Source organism: Stegostoma tigrinum, chromosome 21 (genome assembly GCF_030684315.1).
Source record: "Stegostoma tigrinum isolate sSteTig4 chromosome 21, sSteTig4.hap1, whole genome shotgun sequence".
NCBI classification, from domain to species: domain Eukaryota; kingdom Metazoa; phylum Chordata; class Chondrichthyes; order Orectolobiformes; family Stegostomatidae; genus Stegostoma; species Stegostoma tigrinum.
In genome coordinates, this window is record NC_081374.1 from 10,989,431 (window position 1) to 11,014,839 (window position 25,409).

Below are 25,409 nucleotides of genomic sequence, written 5' to 3' on the forward strand. Positions count from 1 at the left end.
CCTTACCTGGTCAGGCCTACATGTGACTCCAGACCCACAGCAATGTGGTTGACTCTCAACTGCCCTCTGGGCAATTAGGGATGGGCAATAAATGCTGCCTAGGCAGCAATGCCCTAATCCCATTAATGAATAAAAGAATAAAAGGAGATTTACCTTCTATTTGAACTCTGTTAGGACATCATAATCAAAGGACTCTTGATCTACTGAGGATTTTATTCCACTGACCATCTATAAATTTACTGAAAGAACACAAGCTGGTTATGATCTTACTAGCACTTTTCTCTTGACCTTGTCAACGCTGTCTATTGCAATAGCTTGGTATAGGATTTGAAAGAAAAAGGTTAAACCCTGTGATTTGCACAAGATAGGATAGGAGAAGAATGCTGAACATCTCAAACTGGCAAAATGATTGTTGTATGACCTTCAATTATTTAGGCCCAGAACAAGTTGCAGGGGGGTGGGTGATGGCCCAGTGATATTGTCACTGGACTGTTAATCTACAGATCCAGATAGTGTTCTGGGGACCTGGGTTCGAATCCTGCCACAGCAGATGGTGGAATTGGAATTCAATAAATTCCTGGAATTAAGATTCTAATGATGACCATAAGTCCATTGTTGATTGTCGGGAAAAACCCATCTGGTTCTCTGATGTCCTTTAGGGACAAAAAACTACCATCCTTACCTTGCCTTCCCCTGACTCCAGACCCACAGGAATGTGGTTGACTCTTAACTGCCCTCTGGGCAATTAGGGATGGGCGGTAAATGCTGCCCAGACAGCAAACCTCATACCATGAATGAATAAAGGAAAAAATAAGATAAGAAATTGTCTGAAATCAAACAGGTTGTGATGCAAATGTATTCATTTGGAAGGCATTTGCACGATCAAAAGTGCCACAACTTCTAATTCTCAGAATGAAAGTTACTGACAGCTTGGTCTTATAAAAATGCAACATTTCTACATCTGTTGACTCACATATCCATTCTGGGAGGGGTGCAAAACACCAGCGGATAGTCACCAAATAGTGCATTTAAAATAACAAGCACAGACTCCGTGCACCTGCATTGTGGCTGATGCAAAGCATTAAATGTTGTTCCTGTATGTGCAGAATATCCACACAATTACAGAGAGGGAGGAAACAAAAAAAACAAAATCGATATTAGCCCATGCTGTGCCCTGTCAAAATCTCTGCACAGCAAATTCAAACTTAATGCCAAAAGCAGAACATGGTGTCAACTGGGACAACAGGCCTGACACGTGGCTAGAGTCAGTGATGGTGGCTGAAAAATAGAAAAGATCCCATATTGCTGCTCAGTGCTCGATCCAAACTGGTTTTCGTAATTTAGGATCCTGAGATGCAGTATCAGGGCCACCATATGTCTTAAAAAAAGAAATGACCTATGTGAATGGAAATACAACCCTCTGTGGGACAAAGGGTGCAACAGTGACTGATCCAATAGCCATGGAACAATAAAGTGTCCCTGACGTAAATGGCACAAAGTCAGACGCATGCTTTTACACCTACATATCAGCCTCTTTCAATACCACTTCCTAGACACTGGCAGGGCCTTCTAAAATTGAGAAGAATGAGGAGTTATCAGATTGAAACATATAAAATATTTAAAAGGGGCCTGACAAGCTCGATGCTGAGAAAACATTTCCTCTGGCTTGGAAATCTTAAAATACAGGGTCACAATCTTCGCTCAAGATATTAGTCATTCAGGGCTTAGAAGAACAATTTCTTCATTCGAATGGTCACAAATCTCTGGAATGGTCTGCCCAGAGGGTTGTGGCTACCATTTTTTGACTTTAATCGAGACAGAAAGGTCGATATAATTGTAGATACTGGAGGAATGGGCTATTTGGAAGAGTACAGGAAGGTGAAGTAGGAGATCAGCAATGATCGTGTTTAGTGGTACAGCAGACATAAGGGCAACAGCTCTCTCGCTCCCATTTCTTGCCTTGTGTTATTCCATGTGTGAGGGTGCTTATTTGGTGTATAGTTTGAAGTAGAGACATAAGATACTAAAATACAAAGGGAGGGATGTGACACACATTGTTGTGAGGGAACCAATGCTTTGTTACTGCTCAATAAAATAAAAAGCAAATGAGACAGTGAGAGAGATTTTCACTGATCCAATATTGGCACTCAGCTCTGTGTAGTTTGGTTGCCATAGAAACTACATTGGAAATCACTAGGTAGAAGTGATTTAACCTTGTGCCCTGTCCATTCGTTTCCTTTTACTGCAAGGGCTAGTCACTGTTGTGTGACTGATTGGAGCGTTTAGTTATTCATCAGGGTAACAGTTTAAAAAGTAATGGGAATGTGATGAAAACATCTAGTCAGGAAAATAGAACTACTTCTGCATTGTACAGCTGTTTTTAAGTGGGATTTTACAATTGGCCGAATAATAAATACACAATCAAGTTTCTCCCTGCTAGGTACATATAGTAAAAACAGGGGAGAAAGCAACAAAATATCAATAAATCAGAAGTTTCTTTTTGCTTGTGGGTTTAAATTGAGGCACAGCAGGAGAAACACAAATCTAAAACAAAATCAAAGACATTAGGCAATCCTTTCTTACAGAAATACAACAATGCCATGTGAAGTCCATTCAATAAATTCAAAAGTCACACAACACCAGGTTACAGTCCAACAGATATATTTAAAATAACAAGCTTTTGCAGCTTTTACTTGAAGAAGGAGCAGCGCTAAGAAAGCTTGTGATTTTAATCTGTTAGACTGTAACCTGCTGTCGTGGCTTTTGATTTTGACCATGCCAGTCCAACATCAGCATCCACATAGCATGGCTTCCCTTTAATAAACGAGCCACAATTCATTTCTAATCTTCAGTGATGTCTCTCCCATACACCCACCCTCACCAACTCCCACTCCCTCGGATACGAACCTCCATTACAAGGTCAGATGGTAATCTTTGGTTTGTTATTTGATTCCCTGTCCACGTTGGTGTCAAGAGGTTGGACAGAACAATTTAGCAAAATCTTGCTGCAGATTTGGCTTCAGTGAATTTCAGAACTATTGGCATTTTTGCCTTTCACCCATCCCACTTAATTGTTATGGACCAGACCAATCCCCTTCAAAATATATTAAAGAACCAGCCTAGGCTCTAACCTTTCCATATTTTAAGGGTAAGTGCAAGGTGTTGCATTCCAGATTCAATTCGATTTGTCAAACTACTCATCTTTAAGCAAACCTCACTTTATTTTGACACCACAGATAAAATAACAAGAAAACAAAACAATTGGCTCAACTGTAACTGTCGAAATATGTCTGTCTGTTATTTTGTTAAGCATTAACTACCACCAATTAACTGCTCCAATATAGTAACATCACCTAAACACACCCTTGGCAAAGGCAAATTCAGTAAATTAGATTGTCTCACATGCAATTCTAGCAGAAAGAAAACCCCAGCTTTTAGCTATAAAAAGAGAGGGAGGAAGAAAGAGCTTCGGGATCCAGTTTCAAGAACAGTTTCTACCCTGCTGTTATCAGACTCTTTAATGTTAATGTTAGTGTTGGTCTCTTTCCTCACCTTCTCGGCAGCTGTAACACTGTATCCTGCACTCTGTTCTGTTACCCTGATGCATTTGTTTGGTACAATCTGCTTATAAAGCAAAAGATAATTCTTCTCACTGTACTTCAGTACACATAGCAGTAATAAATCAAATCAAATCACATCACCTTCTCGTAAGTGTACAACACCAATAATTACATCACTCACATCGATAGTCACTTTGAATGGCTTTGCATAATTAAGCGTTCTGTCCACTGAAATGTTCCACGTCTTCCACAAGTCAGTCAGTTGACCAACCACATTGCTGAAATTTGGTACAAATTTGTGATAAAAACCACTCAGTCCCAGGAGGTATAGAATGTCCATCTTAGTTGATGCTATGGGAAACTCCCCAGTAATCGTAGTACAGTCCATGAGGTTGCAGACATGCTCACCAAGCTGGTGTGTTTGATTGTTGACGTTTCATCACCCTGGGTAACATTGCCAGGTAACATTGTCAGTACATCTCTGGTGAAGTGTTGGTGTTCTGTCCCGCTTGTTGTTCTTATGCCTCGGTTTGCTCGGGTGGTTGGCATCACTACTTCTAATTCTGTTTTTCAGTGGTTTGTATATCAGGTCCAGTTCAATGTGTTTGTTGATGGAGTTCCAGTTGGAATACCAGGCCTCTAGGGAATTCCCTGGCATGTCTCTGTTTGGCTTGTGCTATTATAGATGTGTTGGTCCAGCTGAATTTGTGTCCTTCTTTGTCCATGTATAGTGAGGTCAGTAAGAATTGGTCATGTCTCTTGGCGGCTAGTCATTGCTCGTGTATCCTTATTGTCGGTCTTCTTCCAGTTTGGCCAATGTAATACAATCAAAGAATAGAATCAAAAGATGCTTCTGATAGTTACGGCATGATTTTTTTTGTATATTATGTTAGTTTTACTGGTTGTGGGTATGGGATACTTTACGTTCATAGGTAGCTGTCATGGGGCGGCTGTTGGTTTGGGGGCTACCCTAATACCTAGGGGTCTGAGCAGTCTGCTCTGATGTACGGTAGGGTGACTGGTTTGTCTGGCCGTGTTGCGTACTCTTGTTGAGGTCTGTCACGGAGATAATGGCGGATTGTGCTTTCTGGGTATCCATTCTTTTCAATAACTCCATATAAGCGCCCCTGTTCAGCTTTGCACAATTCTGGGTTGCTGCAGTGTGTTGTGGCCTGTTTGAGTCCATTTGGCGTCATGAAAGTTGACATTTCCTTTGCTCTTTTGGATAAAAAGTACCTGCTAGTATCTTCTGAGTAAGTCCATTGCAAGAATACAAGTTGAGTGTCTTACCTTCTCAATACAGTCTTCCAAACATGGAATAGGACATGAATCAGAATCAGATTTTGTAACTGCACTGACATTGCCAAAAGCAGATGGTGGACTATTACACCATTACTATGAGTGAGAACCATTTGCTGCAACTCACTTTCATGATATTGTCTTTAAGCAGGATTTCAAATCTCTTTTTGAACCTTTGCCAACTTTAGAGGGCTACATCTATAAGGATGTTGCTTAATTGGAACAGCATTTTCTATGTCTGCATCATGTATAATCAGATTTGTACCTCCCAGCTTATTCTCACATATCTCCCTCTAAGTGATTGTATTAACTCTTTCAGGTCATTTTGATTTTTCCTCTTGAAAGTAACTCAATGATTTATCCCAATTTGAGAACTTCCTGATTTGTCCAGTTTAATCTGAGGAACATCTAATTTAGAATCATCTGAATTTGGTTCTTCACTGTGTTTTGTAACCAGCGACACATTCTCCTTCTGCTTTCCTTCCCTATCAAAATACTTTTCCAGCATATTCACGGAGATTTTTTTCTATCTGGAATTCTTATCCAATAATTCACCTTGTTCAATTTCCTTTGATTAGATAAGGCACACTAAACCATGCCTTTGAAAGTTCGCCTACCACTGAGAGCAACATGAACACTTTATCTCCACCAAAGTTATGAATTATTGATTTCTTGTCTACTTCCTGTTTCATGCTGTGCTACTTTCAAATGCTGTTTAGCCAACACACTTGCTTTGTGTAATCTTTTCCTAAAATTTGACACACAGTCCAAATTTGTGATCATCGCTAAACTCTAACATACAAGTTTCGCCTTAATTAATTTCAGTGGACCTCTCAACTCAAGCCCAAGAACTAATTCAAATGAACTAAATTTAGTTGATTCATTAGGTGCATCCCTAATTGCAAAACGTACAAATAGAATCCCTTTAACCCAGTCCTCTGGATGGTCTTGACTGTAATCCCTCAACATGATCTGCAAAGTTTGATGCCACCATTCTAATGCTCCCTGTAATTCTGGATGATACTGTGGATTTGAATTGTTTTATTCCTAAGCATCCATAACTTTGTTAAATAATTTTATTGGAAAACTTGACCCTTGATCGAATTGTATTTCTGTGTGTAAGGCTGTACCAAGTAATAAAGTTGAATGGCTCTTTGACAATCATTTTAACGGTGATTCTGCCTAATGGAATAGGCTTTAGAAATCTAGCAGATGCATCCATTATGGTCAACAAATACTGATTCCCACTTTTTGTTTTAGGTAGGGGTCCTAGGCAATCAATTAAGACTCTTGCAAAAGGTTCTTCAAAATGCAGGAATAAGTATTGAGGTGCTGGTTTCAACACTGCTTGAGGCTTTCTGATCACTTGACAAGTACGACATGTCCAGCAAAATTCACCCATTTCCTTATACAGTCCAGGCCGATGAAAAGTTTTTGTATTTTGCCTGGAGTTTTCCCTACACCCAAATGACCCTATACTGGTAATTCACGTACCACCTGCAACACCACCTTTCTATAACCCACCGGTTATACAACCTGATGAACTTCTATTTTTCATCCATCTGAATGCGTGATGGTCTCTCCATTTCCCAATCAAGACTTCATTTTTAAGACAATAACATTCTAGCATAGACTCAGATTCTCCTTCTGTGTATGCCTTTTGATACAACTGTTTTAGTTTTTCTTCTTCCTGTTGCAATTAAGTTAATTTCTCTGAACTAAAATTATCCACTTTGTCCTCCACCTCTTCTTGTTTTTTCTCAACCACTCGATCAAACAGTTTCTGATAATCAAACTTCAACTTCCTTATCTTTAATCTTTGATTTCTCCTCCTGTTTCCACTTGTGGCTTTATGACCTTGTTACCACACAGTCACTTCCTGTAACACCTCAGTTACCTGATTTTCCACTGGCTTATCATCCACAGTAGGCATCACTCCCACCCATGATCCAGCTATATCATTACCAAGAACAAACTGTATCTCTGGAACCAAGATTTCCTCCTTTACTCCCACAACCATGTTTCCATTTTTCACCAGATTCTCTAATCTCATATTACATAATGGAACACTGCTCTTCTTACTATGAATTCCACACATTAACACTTCTTTCTGACAATACTCCTCTGAATTATTTATCTCCTCATCTCTCACCATCAAAGATTGACTTGCTCCAATATCTCTTAAAATCTTAAATTTCTTTACCTACTCCTCCTGGCACACATGAGTAAACCTGACCCACGCAAGTAAGTTCTTCAAAGACATCTGACACTTTCTCCTCAATCAACCCCAGACCAGGCTGCATATTCTTTAACTCCCACTGCACTCTCCTTTACTACTTCAAACAAAACTCACTGGCATGTCCTGTTTTCTCACATCTTCCCAATACTATTGGTGGTTTAGAAAAAGTATGACTTCATGTAGCCCACTTTATTACAGTGAAAACACCTGAGCCTTTTTACTGGTCAGAGATAATGGGAACTGCAGATGCTGGAGAATCCAAGATAACAAAGTGTGAAGCTGGATGAACACAGCAGGCCAAGCAGCATCTCAGGAGCACAAAAGCTGATGTTTTGGGCCTGGACCCTTCATCAGGGTCTAGACCCGAAACTTCAGCTTTTGTGCTCCTGAGATGCTGCTTGGCCTGCTGTGTTCATCCAGCTTCACAGTTTTCAATGCTCTTTTCACCTTAAGGTTTTCCTTTTCAGTTGTGGTAAACTATCTTCACTACCTTCAGTGAGATCACCATTTCCCTTCCTCCCTGAGGATTTCCCTTTTCCCCAATTTCTATCTGTCACAGATTGAAATTGGTGTTGGAAGACAAAAACTTTGATTTGTGAACCAAATCAATCATTGGCCATTGCTGCAGCTAATCTTGCAGTCTTCACCCTCTGCTCTTCCACTTGAGTTTGCACTACTTTGGGAAGTGAATTTTTGAACTCCTCCAAAATAATAGTCTCTCTAAAAGCATCATATATTTAATCTATTTTCAATGCCCTTTACCTCCAATCAGAAACACTTTGTTTGATTCTTTCAAACAAAGCATGTATTTGACCAGGGTCCCTCCTTTGATTCTTAAAACGCTGTCTGTAGGCTTCTGGTACTAGCTCATATGCACTTGAGAAGTCTTTTTACACCTCCTCATACTCTCCAGATACCTCCTCTGATAGTCATGCAAATACCTCACTAGCTCTACCCAGCAGCCTCGAGTGGATCAACAATTCCAGATAGTCACCAGCCATTTCATTTGTTTAGCTACTTTCTCCAACGAAAGGGAAAAAGCTTTGATATCCTTCTCATTGAACTTAGGCAATACTTGGACATATATAATCAGACCTCTACTGGGCCTTTGGCTATGATGGGGTTGCTCTCCATCACTGTCTTTATCACTACTCCTACCTTTCATCTCTACTTCTGCCATTTTAGTCGGCTTTGAGTTGAGTTTTCAGTTCCAACCTCTATAGTTCAAAAAAACTCTCTCCCTTACTTCTGCTAGTGCCATCCTTTTCTTTTTCCTCAGCTAAAGCTATTCTCTCTCTCTCTGCTTTCAATCACAGTTCAAACTCTTTCATTTCCTCTTCCTGATCAAGCTGCTTTGCTTGCTACTGACTTTTAGCCATTTCCAAAGATTCTGATCGCATTTCCGATAATCATAAATGTTGAGCTATTGCTGCAATAAGGGAGGTAATTACACGGAGAAAGCCAGCCCCGACCCCAGCTTGTCTGCTAATTCCAAAAGCTTTGCCGTGTTCACTTTCTGTAAAACTCCCGAACTAACTTCTTGCACCCCCAGGAAACTGAAAGAGCCATTAGTACACAAGGCATTCCCTATTTGAACCAACTGAATTCACGCCCAAAAACAGAACACCAACACACACCACTCACTTCCTTTGGGTCCAATAATCCTAAATCCAATTTGGAATTAGAGATTTTGATACTGACAAGAGCCCCCAGTTTGTTATAAGTTAGGCCAAACCCCCTCAAAATATATTAAAGATAACCTAGGCCCTAGCCTTTTCTTTTTTAAAGTTTGAGTGTCAGGCATTGCATTCCAAGTGCAATTCCATTGGTCAAACTACACATTTTAAGGCAAAATATTATTTTCCACTACAGGTAAAATATGGACAAAACAAGAATTCAAGAAAAATACTAGCTTAACTATAACTCTAATGAAATGCTTAATAAAATAATAACTATATTAGTTACTACTAATTAACCATTCCAATACAGCAACTACCCACAAACATACCCTCGGCAAAGGGAAATTCAGTAAAATAGATTGTCTCACATGCAACTCTAGCAGCAGGAAGAGAACTCTAGATTGTAAGCGTAACAGAGCAAGGAATAAGAGAGCATCCACATGCAGCTTCAAAGCCCCAGCAACTACAGAAAGTAAAATTAAATATTCCTGGGTCTACAGGAGCTCCACCCCAGCTATTCAGGCTGCTTTTATTGTTACAACTTTAAAAATAAGGCCTCAAGCTGTTTACATTTTTGATTTTGAGCAGGCCACAGTATCTCAACCTTTCTGCAAAGAAAAACATAACAAAACACACCTCTTAAAGCCACAGTGCTGTTACATAACATGTAGCAGTCAGAAATCAGAATTACTTTGACAAGGAACAGAAATCTGTAATGTGTGTGTTCCTTAGTACAGGATTAGGTTGAAAATAGTTAATCACACAGAGAAACAATAAAATTGTCTAGCGATGACCTTTAGCTTCCATGGGGAACTAGCCATTTCCCTTTATTCATTAGAAACAATGAGAAAGAATTTAGATCACTGTTGTTTGGCTAGTCTGCCTTATCACTGACGTGCTAATCCACGCATGTTTTAGACAATTAGACATTCCTCTTGAAGCATATGGCACCTGGCTGAGACAAATCCATAGACTTGTTCTCATTTCAACAGCTGGAGTGGTCAAATATTATATTCCAATTGCCTGACTGTTGAGAAAGAACTTCTTTGATCATTAAGTAAATCTTGTCCTTTCCAAGTCCAGAGGAACTGTACAGAAATACACAGTCAACACATAGACAACACCTACTCTTCTACCATGATCCAACTTTCTGGCTACCTCAAATATTTCAAATCAAAATTTGGCTAATCCACACTTTACAAATGAAAGTTCATTTTGTCCATTCACTATCCTTTCTAATGACCTCCTCTTCTCTCAGCACCATCTCGAGAAGTGAAGTAATGTGAGCAACTCTCTGGCATTATTTCAGTAACCAACTGGGATTGAATCATAAACTGCTCGACCATGTCCTGAAGCACTTCCCTGGACTGACCTATCCCCTCCCTACCTCCCCACCTATACTCTCTCCACCTATCTTCTTTACTCTCCATCTTCGGTCCGCCTCCCCCTCTCTCCCTATTTATTCCAGTTCCCTCTCCCCATCCCTCTCTCTGATGAAGGGTCTAGGCCCGAAACGTCAGCTTTTGTGCTCCTGAGATGCTGCTTGGCCTGCTGTGTTCATCCAGCCTCACATTTTATTATCTTGGAATTCTCCAGCATCTGCAGTTCCCATTATCTCTGGGATTGAATCATAATGACCGATACCTCTGGTCTTTCTACCATTGCTTCTTTCACGAACCAAGGATGCACTCTACTTGGACCAGGTGACAGAACAACTTTGAGACATGGTGACCTTTTTGATGCACCACGATCTTGTTCATACCTTCCACCTCCTCTTTAGCATAAAGTCACCCTAATCCCACAGATCACAGGGCTGCTCGCTCGTTGGAGAGCACGCGCAAGAGAGAGCGCATGCGCAGAGGGAGACAGCGCGCGCGAGAGAGCCAACTGTGTTGGCTTAACCTGAGGGTCACCTCAGATCAGGTGAGGGCAGAGGTCGAGGGGGACAGTCCTTCAGTCATCTCAGCCCATGCAAGAACTGAACCCACACCTGTTTTGCGAACCTGTCATTCAGCCAACTGAACTAACTGTCCCCCTCACCTTCACATCATTCACTTCTTTTGTAAAGACAAGAGCAAAACATTCATTTAATTAATTTTTTACATTTGTTTGCATCTAACTTTATTCCCACCTAATTGTTTAAATCTTAAATTTATAAGTATGCCTTAGGAGTCCATTTTATTTTTCTGGTTAATCCTTTTACATAAACCTCTTTGCTTCCAATACTATGCTAAATTTCCCTCTTGTACTTTGCGATCTTCCTGGATATTAATTGAATCAGGTTTGTAACATTTTCTGATTTGATTAAACTTACAAGATTACACAATTGGCACAAGATTCAAAAACAACACCAAAACTGTGAAAATTGGACAGACATTAATGCTGATATGGTGAAACATAGGGTCAAAGATGAAAAAAGAAGATAACAAGATTTGTTGAGTAAGATCAAACATTTTCAATATTGGGTAACATTACAAAAGTTGAAACTCACATGAAGTTTCAGTGGATAACTCTGTCCATTCTCTTCAAATCATGCAGCTAGTCAAATAGAGAAAACAAATAGCAATTACAACTGCTGAGTCATTTATAGCACAGAGAGGGGCCAATCAGTCCTTCATTCCCACTTTTCTGAAGAACAATCCAGTCAGTTCTGCCCCAGTTGGGGCCCATGCCATGGTAAACTTACTTCCTTCAAGTGCCCGTCCAATTTACATTTCAAATGATCGATTCTCTCCACATCTATCACCCTTTCCTTCCCTCAACAAATGAAACCTTTCTAAACTGGCCCCATGGTATTGTTCAGCTGACTCAGCAGCCAGAAATAAAAACTAGGGGACATTTTTGTTTTAAAAAGGTGAGAGAAGAAAGGTTTGAAAAAAAGACATGACGGGAAATGTTTTCACACAGAGAGGTTTGTGTGAGGAACGAACTGCTAGAGGAAGCGGTGGACGCAGGTACAGTCACTACATTTAAAAGACATTTGGATGAGTACATGAATAGGAAAGGGTTTGGAGGGAAAATGGACCAAATGCAGGCTGGTGGGACTAGTTTAGTTTGGGACATTGTCAGAGTGGACTAGTTGGACAGAAAGGTCCATTTCCATGCTGTCGCAGTCTGAATCTATGACAGAGAAACTCAGCAGATTTGGCAAAATCTGGGAGAACGAAAATAGAGTTAATGTTTTAAGTCCAATACGACTCCACAACAGAACCCGACTGAGGTTTAGACATGGTCATTCCATAAGCAACAGAGTTAATATCACACTTTTAACTATTTTTCTGTGGCATAAGATTGACTTGCTGGTGATTTACACAGCTTTGGCACTATACCCTGGGTCAAAATCAGGCCCAAACTAGCTGTATTGTCCGGTCCTTCTCGCAGACTGTAAGCAAACAGCTCTTTTACCAGTCAGCATCCTGGAATTCTTTTAAATGCCCATTCCTGTCAGGGCAGCGCCCATCCTGTGCAAGCACCAATTCAGACAGTATCATTCTATGCCCCAGAGAAAAACCTCTTGCCGATGCCAAGCATACTGTTCTAGAAATAGCTACAGCCTCATACTGGGCAGAAGGCCAGGAATCAATCCCATGCCTGCAGAGGCACTCTCGATACTACTCTCCCTGTAACAAGGTTGCTATTCAAATTACAGGCCTTTCCATTTCCCTTTTCTCACAGCAGGGTGAATGCTAAAGTGCACTATAACGTTTCCTTGATTAAGCCTTTGACACTTGCATTACAACTCACCGACAGTTACCGTTGGGGCGAAGTTTCATTTTAGATGCTTAGCGTATATTTTCATTTGACAAAAGTGGCACACAGCAGAGTTTGAACGGAGATACCAGGGCACCTGGGAATACCTCCCCTCTCCACGGGCAAATATTTGACAACACGGGAATACCGCTCTCGCTGACGAGCATGTCATTAAAAAGGTATTTCTGATCCCAGCAGAATTTTCAGAAGCAACTAAGCTGGAACTGCTGGAGAGAAAGAGACGATTTGATGGCATGTTAGGAGCTGCATTTCCTGGTCTAGAGCAGGGAACAGGAGACGGGAACGATCCCAGTTTGCACTCTTGCCCATGTTGCCATCCTGCCACAATTTTCAGGGGACAGAATCATGACTATAAAGATGGGTTTGATGCCCAATTATTTTCAAAGGGAGGCCAGCAGGTGGTCTCAGCACCCACTGCTGTGGGTCCAATTGTTTTTTGAAAGATCATACACCAAAGGACAAAGACTGCAGAAAGCTACAGGAAGATTTGGGAATCCTTGTCCACAAGCCGCAATAAAAAAAAACTAGCATCGAAGTTCAGCAGGTAATAAGGAAGACAAGTAGAATTTTGACCTTTATTTCTAAAGGGAGTGGAGTATTTGGAGTACTAGGTTTTGCTAACACCGTACATGTCACTAGTCAGATCATAGCCAGAATACCGCAAATAGTTCTAGGCCCCTTAACCAACTTAAGATAGACTGGCAGTGGAGGCAGTCCAGAGAAAGTTCACTAGGGCTGATATGAGTTATGAAGGGACTGTCTTCTGAGAGGAGGTTGAGTAGGTTGGGTCTGCATTTGTTGAAATACAGAAGAAAGAAAAGCAACTTTATTGAAACCTACAAGATTCTTAGGGTAGATGCAGAAAGGCTGTAACCACTTGTGGGAGAGTCTAGGACCAGAGGCCAGAGTAAGGGTAAGGAACTGCCCATTTAAGAAAGGGAGGAGAAGAGAATCTGTGGAATTCTTTGCCAAAATACTGCTGTTGAGACTGGGGCATTAAAGTTTATTCATGACTGAGATGGATTTTTAAAATCACTAAGCGAATCAAGGATTATAGGGAATATGTTGGAAAGTGGAATTGAGGTTCATCACAACTGCACAAAAATCTAATTGAATGGCAGAGCAGACTTGATGGGCTGAATGGCTAACTTCTTGTACTATGTTTTAAGAAGCATCTTCATCTTGAAATCAGGTAGGGTTAACAGAACTGGAGTTGGAATACAGTACAAAAAATGTCACTGTTGCTCCCTAGTTTTTTTTGTCCAAACCAAAAGAATCATAATGTCTCCCCATCAAATAAAATAAAGTCCAATAATGAAGGTGGTCAGTTCCATAGAGCTCCTCAACATGACCAAACCCAACAGAAATAGAGATGTCAAAATAGTGGTGGGCATGTGGAATGCGCTGCCAGCAGTGGTCATGGTTTCAGATACTTTAGAGACTTTTAAGTGACTCTTGGGTAGGCGCATAGATGAATGCATAATGTACGGTATGCAGGATAGATTGATCTTAGTAGGATAATCGTTTGGCACAACACTGTGGGCTGAAGGGCCTGTTCTGTGCTGTACTGTTCTATGTATTCGCCTTCTGAGTGCTCTTATAACCTCAAGGCGCTCAATCAACAAGGTAGATGGCTTCACAGTCTGACTGCACCTTGCCAACCTGCTGGCACTGCCACCATCCTTAGGAAAGCCAACAGAGCCCACAAGAGAGCTAGTAAACTGGCACGACTGCCACAGGCATCTCTCGTGCTTTGCCGCCCCATTTCAGGCAAAAAAGATCAGAGCCTCAAGTGTCTGCACAGGACCAGAACAGAAACAGTCGCATGGCAATCTTAAGAGTTCTTGTCCCAAAATAACTGTGGGAGGTGCTTCTGTCAGCAGTACAAAGGAATTCAAACTATGAAAAAAAGGTTGCAATTTAAATAGGGGAAGTATCACTCCTTTGATATCCCAGGACACAGAACTGGGGCTGCTCAATGGCCTTGATAGCTCCCATGGTTCTACTTCGAAGAGGGGTGATGGACCACTCTTATTGTCTGGTCCATAACTCACCCCTCAAATCAATATCAAGAACAAATCGTTTGGTTTTGACAATATTGTAGTTTGTGGGAATTTGCTGTGAACGAATAGGTTGCCTCTCTTAATTAAGAGAGTGACACTTCAATTTTGGGTGTAAAAAGGTGTGGGGTTAAAGCAAGGGTGAACCAATTCCGAAACAAATGCAGACTCTCTTTCTTCACCATGAAATGCTAATGCAATGCAAAAGAACTTAAAAATCAACACAGTCTGCGATCCAGGCATGGAGAGTGAGGGCTCATCATCTGGTAACTAGCAAACTTAAGAAGGGAGCATCTAACAGCAAACAGAAGCAAGGAATACACGTCCGTTCTCCTCAAGTATAACCTCCTGTGATTACTTTCTCATTGTAGAACGTTTAGTACAGAATCACTCAGCAGATTGTAATGCAAATTAAGGCCATTTGACCTATTCAGTCTATATCGACTCTCCAAATGAGCAGTTGCATTTTTCTGCCTACTTGGGACCCTGTACAACTCAGATATTGAGCTGTGTTTTTACTACATTGTGCCACTAATGACCCTCAAAGCCAAAGAAATAGCTTTGAAACGTAGTCACTGTGGCAATGCAATGTGGAGATTGAAAGATAAACAACTGACTTTCCCACAGGTGAGAAAGTTCAGCCAAGCTTCCAATATGGGCATTTCTGAGCTGAATGGTTTGGTCAGATAGGGTCACGACATTTCAAACTGGCCTTGGTTAACGTTCTCAAAAAAAGAAAATCACTGCACTCTTGACACGATGCAAAACATCAAGCTGCTAAAACACTTATTTTCACAGGGAAATGGTCAGCCATCGTCTTTGATGTTACAGCCAAAACAGGGCCTAATCAGACCAAGATAATGAAATTTGAGACTGGATGAACACAGCAGGCCCAGCAGCATCTCAGGAGCACAAAAGCTGGCGTTTCGGGCCTAGGCCCTTCATCAGAGAGGGGGATGGGGTGAGGGTTCTGGAATAAATAGGGAGAGAGGGGGAGGCGGACCAAAGATGGAGAGAAGATAGGTGGAGAGGAGAGTACAGGTGGGGAGGTAGGGAGGGGATAGGTCAGTCCAGGGAAGACGGACAGGTCAAGGAGGTGGGATGAGGTTAGTAGGTAGGAGATGGATGTGCGGCTTGGGATGGGAGGAAGGGGTGGGTGGGAGGAAGAACAGGTTAGGGAGGCAGAGACAGGTTTGACTGGTTTTGGGATGCAGTGGGTGGAGGGGAAGAGCTGGGCTGGTTGTGTGGTGCAGTAGGGGGAGGGGATGAACTGGGCTGGTTTTGGGATGCGGTGGGGGAAAGGGACATTTTGAAGCTGGTGAAATCCACATTGATACCATTGGGCTGCAGGGTTCCCAAGCGGAATATGAGTTGCTGTTCCTGCAACCTTCGGGTGGCATCATTGTGGCACTGCAGGAGGCCCATGATGGACATGTCATCTAAAGAATGGGAGGGGGAGTGGAAATGGTTTGCAACTGGGAGGTGCAGTTGTTTATTGCGAACCGAGCGGAGGCGTTCTGCAAAGCCGACCCCAAGGCTCCGCTTGGTTTCCCCAATGTAGAGGAAGCCACGCTGGGTACAGTGGATGCAGTATACCACATTGGCAGATGTGCAGGTGAACCTCTGCTTAATGTGGAAAGTCATCTTGGGGCCTGGGATAGGGGCGAGGGAGGAGGTGTGGGGGCAAGTGTAGCATTTCCTGCGGTTGCAGGGGAAGGTGCCGGGTGTGGTGGGTTTGGAGGGCAGTGTGGAGCAAACAAGGGAGTCACGGAGAGAGTGGTCTCTCCGGAAAGCAGACAGGGGTGGGGATGGAAAAAACGTCTTGGGTGGTGGGGTCGGATTGTAGATGGCGGAAGTGTCGGAGGAACAGCAACTCATATTCCGCTTGGGAACCCTGCAGCCCAATGGTATCGATGTGGACTTCACCAGCTTCAAAATCTCCCCTTCCCCCACCGCATCCCAAAACCAGCCCAGCTCTTCCCCTCCACCTACTGCATCCCAAAACCAGTCCAACCTGTCTCTGCCTCCCTAACCTGTTCTTCCTCTCACCCATCCCTTCCTCTCACTCCAAGCCGCACCTCCATCTCCTACCTACTAACCTCATCCCACCTCCTTGACCTGTCCGTCTTCCCTGGACTGACCTATCCCCTCCCTACCTATACGCTCCTCTCCACCTACCTTCTTTTCTCTCCATCTTCGGTCCGCCTCCCCCTCTCTCCCTATTTATTCCAGCACCCTCACCCCATCCCCCTCTCTGATGAAGGGTCTAGGCCCGAAACGTCAGATTTTGTGCTCCTGAGATGCTGCTGGGCCTGCTGTGTTCATCCAGCCTCACATTTCATTATCTTGGATTCTCCAGCATCTGCAGTTCCCATTATCACTAATCAGACCAAGTTGATTGCAAAGACAATGGGTGAACTAATATAACAAACTTACAGGACATGGGGAGGTACAATCAACTCTGCTGCAACCTCATGTCGTGAGTGTACAAGCCAACCAACAACCAAGCAACTGTACTGTGAATTTATTGAAGGAGAAGTCATTAATATATTAAACTGCTGGCATATTGAACAAGAAGCCTTTAGATTAATGATTTAATGAAGATCTGTGGCTTGGGTTGCAGTTGGATCACCGAGCTGACTGGTTTTCTGGCAAACGCTTTATCTTCTTCTAGGTGACATTGGCACAGCCAATTCTCCCTTATTTCAATACACTTCGACCTAGAAGGACATTGAGTTGACTGGGACAAAGTTACAGGACTAGGACAAGCGAGACAAAGACAAGCACGAGAATTCCTGGAGGCCTGGTTTTCAACCACAGATGCAATTAACAAACGTGTTAAAATAGACCCCATCTGCATACCACTACAGTACAAACCTGCCCGTGACGGACCAGACCACATAAATTCAGAGTGGGATGGAACAACAGCGCTTCAAAAGGAGGCTACACAGCACTGACAACATCACCTAGATAGGAAATGAAGTGTTTCCATGAAAACCAGTCAGGTTAGCATACCAACCAACAACACCAGCCTTTTGATCCCAAGGAATTTTGTCTTTTGTAACCTTAGAGACACTGAGTTTCCAATATCTTTGGTACAATAATCAACACTGAAGACCTGTTGCCAGTTGTCAGGGTCCCAAGGTAGAAATTATACATGTTTCATTAAGAGGCTAAATTCAAGTTGAACAATTGGTGGCAAAGTTGTAATGTCACTGAACTAATAATTTATGTTAATGATCTGGGACACAGTTGCAAATCCCACCAAGATAAAAGGTAAAATTTGAATATAAACTTATCCTAACAGTGACCACGTAGCCAATGTTGTTCATCTTGAAATCCCATCTGTTTCACTCACGTTGTGTGACTTCAGACCCACAGCAATGTGGTTGACTCTTAAATGCCTTCTTTCTGGGTCGTTAGGGATGGACAATAAATGCTGGTCTTGCCAGCCATGCCCACATCCCATGAATGGATAAAACTAAGTTGCTGCTTATCGATTTGCTTCAATATTGTGTTAAGTCAACTATTGCATAAATAGCTGTCTTGCTATCTCGGTTTAGTGTACCTGAGAAATCATTCTACCTCAAAATAAGTATTATCATTACCTGTCATCTGCACCATGAAGTTGAACAATTTATAATGCCTGTAATTCAAAGCAAGGAGGAACGAAAAAATACCTGGCAGAAAACCTGGGTAACCATCACTGAATAGCAGTGTCACAAGTAAGAAGTAGTAACTCACAGTTGGATAGTGCTTTCCATGTTACTGACATTTCCAAAATAATTTTACAGCCACATTGTTATTTATTGGAGGTAAAAACAGCAGTCAATTTGCAAGGTCCAACAAACAGTAATGAGAGACATGGCGAGCATGGCTGCTTCTGCTGGTGGAAGCACAAATCTCAGTCAAGACACTTGGAGAACTTCTTTGCTGTTCTTTGAAGGAATATAGAACATAGAACAATACAGCACAGAACAGGCCCTTCGGCCCTTGATGTTTCACCGACCTGTGAACTAATCTAAGCCCATCCCCCTACATCATCATCCATAGGCTTATCCAAGGACTGTTTAAATGCCCCTAATGTGGCTGAGTTAACTACATTGGCAGGCTGGGCGTTCCATGCCCTTACCACTCTCTGAGTAAAGATATTATACGCCCATTAGAACCAGCCTCAATTTAAAAAGAATGGCATTTCTGACGAGGCATGTTTGCTCGGTACTATCCCAAGAAGTCATTGTGCAATCAGATACTGGAGCAGTATCTATTCCCAAAACTTCTCACTCAGCAGTGAGACCATTACTACTGATCCAAGCTAGGCGAGTTGGCATGGTAACTTGATGGGCTGAACAGCTTCCTGAGGTGATGGTATGACATTTTTGACTAACTGATGAGCCTACAACTCACTATCCTATTAGCATCACGTAAAGCCCTTCTAACGGGGTAAATATTTGAAAAGTAAAATATTGCACGGAAAGAGCAGGGAAGTAGTTGTCAACTGGGACAGCTCTTAAAAATCCAGAATGGGAGTGATGGGTTGGGTGTCCTTCCTATGCATTGTGAAGGTAAAATCACCATAGTCCCAGGGCTGTTCTCTCATTTGAGAGTGAGTGAGAGAGATGACTGATGGGGAGTTTAACTTGAATATCTATCACTTAAGCCTGCGTCATCTCCCAAACTCTCTTGCCTCCTGTAAGGCCTCCATTAAAAGCTCCCTCTTGGGCCAAACTTTTGGTTCTCTCGCCCCAACATCTCCTTATATCGCTCAGTGTTAAACCTTGACTTGATAATGCTGCTATAAAAGTGCCTTGAAGAAATTTTTGATACTAATACCACTATATAAATACTAGCTGTTATTGTTAGTGAAGGGATAAACCTAAGAGGCTACAAGATTAAAAGAAAGAGGTTTAAGACAACAACACCTTTTGTTTTGGGCAATATAATGAGTCTGGTTAGTGATTGTAAAAAGAAACCAGGTCAAAATTTAATAATAGTGGAACTTAGTAGTTGAAGAGACAAAAGGTAGACCGGGGAAACAGGTCAGGCACATTGGATTACATACAAACGTACAAATTAAGAGGAGTAGGACATTCAACACTTCAAGCATGTTGCTGATTATGACTGATCTGGTCCGAATGCTTTTGGATGATAAGCAGCAACGTGACTTGTTGTCCTGTCCAGAGTCCTCGACAGCTATCTGTGTTGCAACTTGTGTGTCAACTCTGGACAGACTTTAGTTCTCATTTCTCACTCTCCTGTGAGAGGTACATTGATCGCTGCCTGGAGAAAATCGAGGGGTGTGCAAGAAAAATGACCAAATCATTTCAATTGTAAAGATGCTGTTTGGAAAAGCTGAAAGACATTCTATCCACAATAGGTCAGGAAGCCATTCACCACATGGAGAAATCAATAATAATGATGCCATGGAGGTCAGTCAGACAGGCAGGATCTTTCTGAACAATTGCACACATGAACCTGTCTGCATAAAAGACCTGCATCAGACTTCTGCCAAAACGACATTTCCCATCTGGTTGATGTAACACAACCATTTTGTCCTATCTAACAAGTGGATATTCAATTTCAATGCTATAGCATTGCTAGCTTGATTTTATCCTTCACTAATATGTAACAAGGAGAAAAACACAACCCTACACATTTTAATGCTGTGCTATACATACACGATGTCCCTCGTTTATCTCCTTCATCACAGAAATCCCAACACTACATCACCTTTGGATGCTGAGAGACAAGGGGAACTGCAGATGCTGGAGAATCCGAGATAACAAAGTGTGAGGCTGGATGAACACAGCAGGCCAAGCAACATCTCAGGAGCACAAAAGCTGACGTTTTGGGCCTAGACCCTTTTTTTGATGAAGGTTCTAGGCCTGAAACGTCAGCTTTTGTGATCCTAAGATGCTGCTTGGCCTGCTGTGTTCATCCAGCTCCACACTTTGTTACCTTTGGATGCTATTTAGTTTCTAATAAACCCGTTCAGCGTTGTCCCTGCATTTCCCATGGCTAATCTCGCTAACCTACACATCTCTGAATACTATGGTCAATTTAACATGGCCAATTCACCTAATCTTGAGATCGTGCAAAGAAACCAGTGCACCTGGAGGAAGCCGACACAGACCCGGGGTGAATGTGCAAACTCCACACAGACAGACAGTCACCTGAGGCTGGAATCAAACCCAGATCCCTGGTGCAGTGATGGTGATGTCGCAGTACTAACCACTGAGCCACCATGCCGCTCTAATTGTGCGCTATAGATTTAGACTTTGAAGCAGGACTCTAAAAAAAGTTCTAACTGTAGCATACAGGCTCAAAATATTCTGCTTTCTCTCCCTCAGTGATGCCCCTAGCCAAAAGGGATACAGATCAAAACTCAAAAACCACCTTTACAGCGCTGACAGAAATTTGTCCCATTGTCACGCTTGTCCATTACTTTTCAAAATCACAGATCATCCCTATCAACAATCTTCCAAGATCTCCTCATTGCTCAGGTTAGGGCCACCTACAATCCTCTATTTAAATTACACCTCTCTGTGTGCAGCCATGCTTTCAGTTGTGAGGCCACCCTGCACTCAGGAACTCCCTTCCTAACATACATTTTGCCTGAAAATGTATCCATTTCATTCAGCACTCCTAACTCCTTGCTTTTGTTGCTCAATATCAAATTTTGTTTGGTAATCTCCCACCTGTCAAAATGCAAGGTGTTGCTGTACAGCCTGAAAGCTGCTTTAGAGATTGGAAAGAGACACCCACTGTGTCCATGCCAGTCATCAAACATGTATTTACTCTGACCCCATTTCCCAACAAGTGCCCCGTCGCCTCGTGTACTTACAGCATTTTAGATATTCATCCAAATGTTCCCTAAATGTTGCACAGGTTCCCACCTCTACCATTCTTTCGGGCAGTGGGTGCCAGACACTTTCCACCCTCTGGTTGAAAAATGTTTTCCTCAACATTGCCTCAAACCTGCCCCTTACCAGAAATCTATGCCCCTGTTTACTGACCCCCTCTATTAAAAGGAGGACCATCTCTTCCTGTCTACCCTGTTCATTCATTTTCTATAACTTCCGTTAGTCAGCTATGAGTGACGGCAATCAGATCATTATCTGATAATTAAGATTAAATAAACAAACATTGTTAACATTGTCCCAACAGCAATCACTACTGATATCCTCAGGAGATGATCCTTGCAAGGATGAGTTACATGGGAGTAGTCATCAGCTCTGACAAGGAGTAGAACGTCCTGAGGAAATTCAGATAAGATACAAGCTTATAACGGGGCAAACTAATGCACTGGTTTTTATGCCGCACCCATTAGGATTAGTTGACCTCCGATGCAGAGTTTGTTCTTTGGTGCCCGCGGAAAGCAGAAAACCCAAGGAAAACAGACTTCCAAGATCCAGAGAGTAATTCAATGCATCTCTTCCTAAATGTTAGACTGACAGTATCAGGCAGAATTTGAATGCCAGGGAAAATAAGTTGTTAAGATTAGCACAGACCCACCAGACGACAAGGGAACACTTAATAAACACATCTGTTGGCATCCTCTGTCACTGACACAAGGAAACAATTGATGTTCACTTCAAGACAACAGACAAAGACCAGGGCATTTTTTTCCACTCTTTTAATGCATTTTATTTCATATTTTAAAAATGCAGACTACCTGAATCATAAGGATCCAAACTGGAACAAATATCACTAATTTCTCAAAGAACAATTATCCCAATTCATGGAATTTGCTGGTTCAACACTGGTCCTTAGCAACCAGAAGAATGCGAAAGTGAGAAAATATGCATTCATTCCCCCTCTGATTCATGTCACGGGGTAAGTTTAACCACAGAGCAGAGTTGTTCATTGCCACTGAAACTCAAGACGACAGAGTTCCCACTCCACTGTTGGCAGGAGGACTCTTTCAATAATGCTCCACTGTTTTCTGTGGGAACGGAAAACTCAACACATTGGACTCATTCACAAAAGGCAGTATGTGGAGCTTGTGATATATTCCATGACGATCAGCTACCGGCGCAGAGACCCACCCCTGAGACAGGCAGAACACTGGGGAAAACGTTTGGAGACAACTGTTGCCCAGAATCAATCATAGGGAGGAAGAACTCTCAGGGTGGTATGTCAGAGGTCAGACACTTTCCAGAGGCGAGGAGGGCAGGGAATGGAAGCTGGTCTTTAATCAGAGGTAAGCAATGAAACAAGGGCCCTTACAATGAATAAAAAATTCCAGTAAGATGGCAGTGCTGTCAGGCTTCTGAAGCCAGGGCATGTCCACTCCTCCTTTCGTTTCTCTTTTCCGCTCTATTCTTCTTCTTTCTTTCTTTACTTCTTTCTTTCCCCCCTTTCCGTTTTGCCTTTTTTCTCTTTTTTTTAAAACTTGAATCTTGGTGAAGAGCTTGGTCAAATCAAACAGATCAAAATCATCAAAATGAGTCACCCACCCAATCTTTAATTACGTTGGACCTCACAACAGAGGAGAATATCCCTTTACCCGAGAACCAGGGCCATACAAAAGGAGCCAAACAAGGGAAGCTGAGAGGACATACAGGTATCTGGTGGAGTAAATGGAAAAATGAACCGTGCTACAAAACAGCGTGTAAGAGTGTAGGGAGATTATGACAAAGACAAAAACAAAGTTACAGATTCACTTGGTAGCAAGTACTATTTAAGCAACTTTCTATTTGGTAAGAATTAATTGAGGCTTAATTATCACTATTTAAATGTAACGATCGAAATCCTTTCGATAATTCCTAATGAGATTTAATAGAAGTTCCTGCAAAATACAGGACAATCTTGTCTGCCTACTTTCTCCCTTCACTTTCTTCACACAAGCACTGCCTTTATCTGACTTTGCATGTTAATAGTTAGCTGGCCACTTGGGTGTTTTTTCCTGAAATAAAGAATCTTGCCTGGTCCTTTCCTCCTCTGTAGCTTCCTTGAGGCCTGTAATCCAAAGTCTAGTCCGTACTCTTGGGGATCTGACAGACGGTGGTAGTGTCCCAATTTCTGTGGTGCATGTATATTGAACCCAGAACTTCTGGCAAAGAGGTGCGTCACGAGATGGTCAAATGTTCCATTTCCTCACTGCACGGCTCCAAATGTGGCCTCTTATGCATCCCTCGTGTTCATTACGTCACAGCCTTCAGCTGCCAGAGCACTCAGCTTGGGCCTTCACTGGTTCTAAACCTCACTGGTTCTGTATTTTCCTCTCCTCAAAACATCTCTCTCCAACACAGCACTGGCCAACTATCCTAATATAGTCTTACCAGGGCACAAACCAGAGAAGTGAAAGATCGCAGTAAAAGCCTAATAATCCTTGGCAGGCCTGGTAGCATCTGTGAAAGGGCACCTTTCCTCAGATCTGGAACAAGTTCGAGGATAAAACAGGTTTTCAATCAAAACAAAATGGGGGAAGAGAGTTGTGGAAAGAACAAGAGGGCTGTGTAGGGTAGAAGGCAGAGTGATTAAATCACAACGTCATCTGTCATTTCCCTGCCTCTTCAAAAATGCCATTCACGTCTGTTTTCAGTTCAGTGAAAGGCCACAGTCCTGAAAACATTAATTCTGGTTTCCCCTTCCAAAGATATTTCCGGGCCTGCTGAGCACTTCCAGCGTTTACAAACAACCTCGGAGCTTCAATGCCAAATTTGGTTTAAACAATAATCCTAGCTCGCACCAAATGATGCAACCATGAAGATCCCATCTTCTCAACCTCACTCCTTACTTGAGGTACAGAGACCCTCAGGTTACATTCACCACCAGACATCTCTCGTGCTGTCTAATGAGAGAGTAATCCCCTGGGACTACAGCAACCTTAACTCTGAAACATTTCGGTGTTTCTTTCTTTTTTTACACGATATGAATACAAGCCTTGTTGCTTTAAAATTAATCTGCGAATATTCATTGCCATAATGGCTCACCTGATAAACTCAAGAAAAGTGGCCCAGTAGTCGGCAGATTCCATTATTGCTCCTTATTATTTGTTCCCAAAGGATAAAGATAAGGATAAAGCATTAATCAAACAGCCTGGTCCTTTATTCAGTCCCGTGTGTTCAATTTCTGTTAGAGAATAACTTATACATGCCAGAAGATCACTATCAAAAAAACACCTTTCTGAATTCTCATGGTTTTTCCTTGCATATAAACATATTTGTCCATTCTAATGAAACAGCAACAAAAAAATCCTTTCATAATCTTTGGATTTCCAAAATTACACTACAGCTAATTAGTCAACAACATGGTCATTACTTACAAGTAGCTGATTTTCACACTTCAACATTCCACACACAGTAAATGTGATGAATGACCAGATAATTTATCTCCGTAATATTAAAGACGCAATGAAAGAGACAGTGAGACTATTTTCACAATAGAATAAGGGGGAAAAAATGACAAAATACAGAACAAAAACAAATTTCACAAAAACTTATACATTTAGATATAAATGTCAAAGAATTTGACATTTTAATATTTTCAATATAATGTGAGTTCAATGACACATATTTCAAATTGTAATGAGCTTATTTGCTTTACTATTAAAATGGTTTACTTTGGAGCTATTGGTCAGTTAATTTTTGTATTGTACAACATCAGTTTGTATTCTGTATATTTCTGGTATCGTCTGGCATAATGCACGGCATACAGGCAGGCTGTATAGAGCTGTGTGTCGGGTTATGGGGAATCCAAATTTATACATGCATTCAGTATTATTAACATTTCTTTTTAAATTCTAGGGAATTCCCTAGCATTTAAAATAAACTGTCCTCGGAGTGAAAAGAGAGCC

At 41.9% G+C, this 25,409-nt stretch overlaps 1 protein-coding gene across 3 annotated transcripts in view; it reads right to left on the reverse strand.

The window, feature by feature from the left end:
- The window catches only part of LOC125462956 (transcription factor SOX-13-like), a 178,827-nt gene that overhangs the window by 75,359 nt on the left and 78,059 nt on the right, over positions 1 to 25,409 (reverse strand). The window lies entirely within an intron of this gene.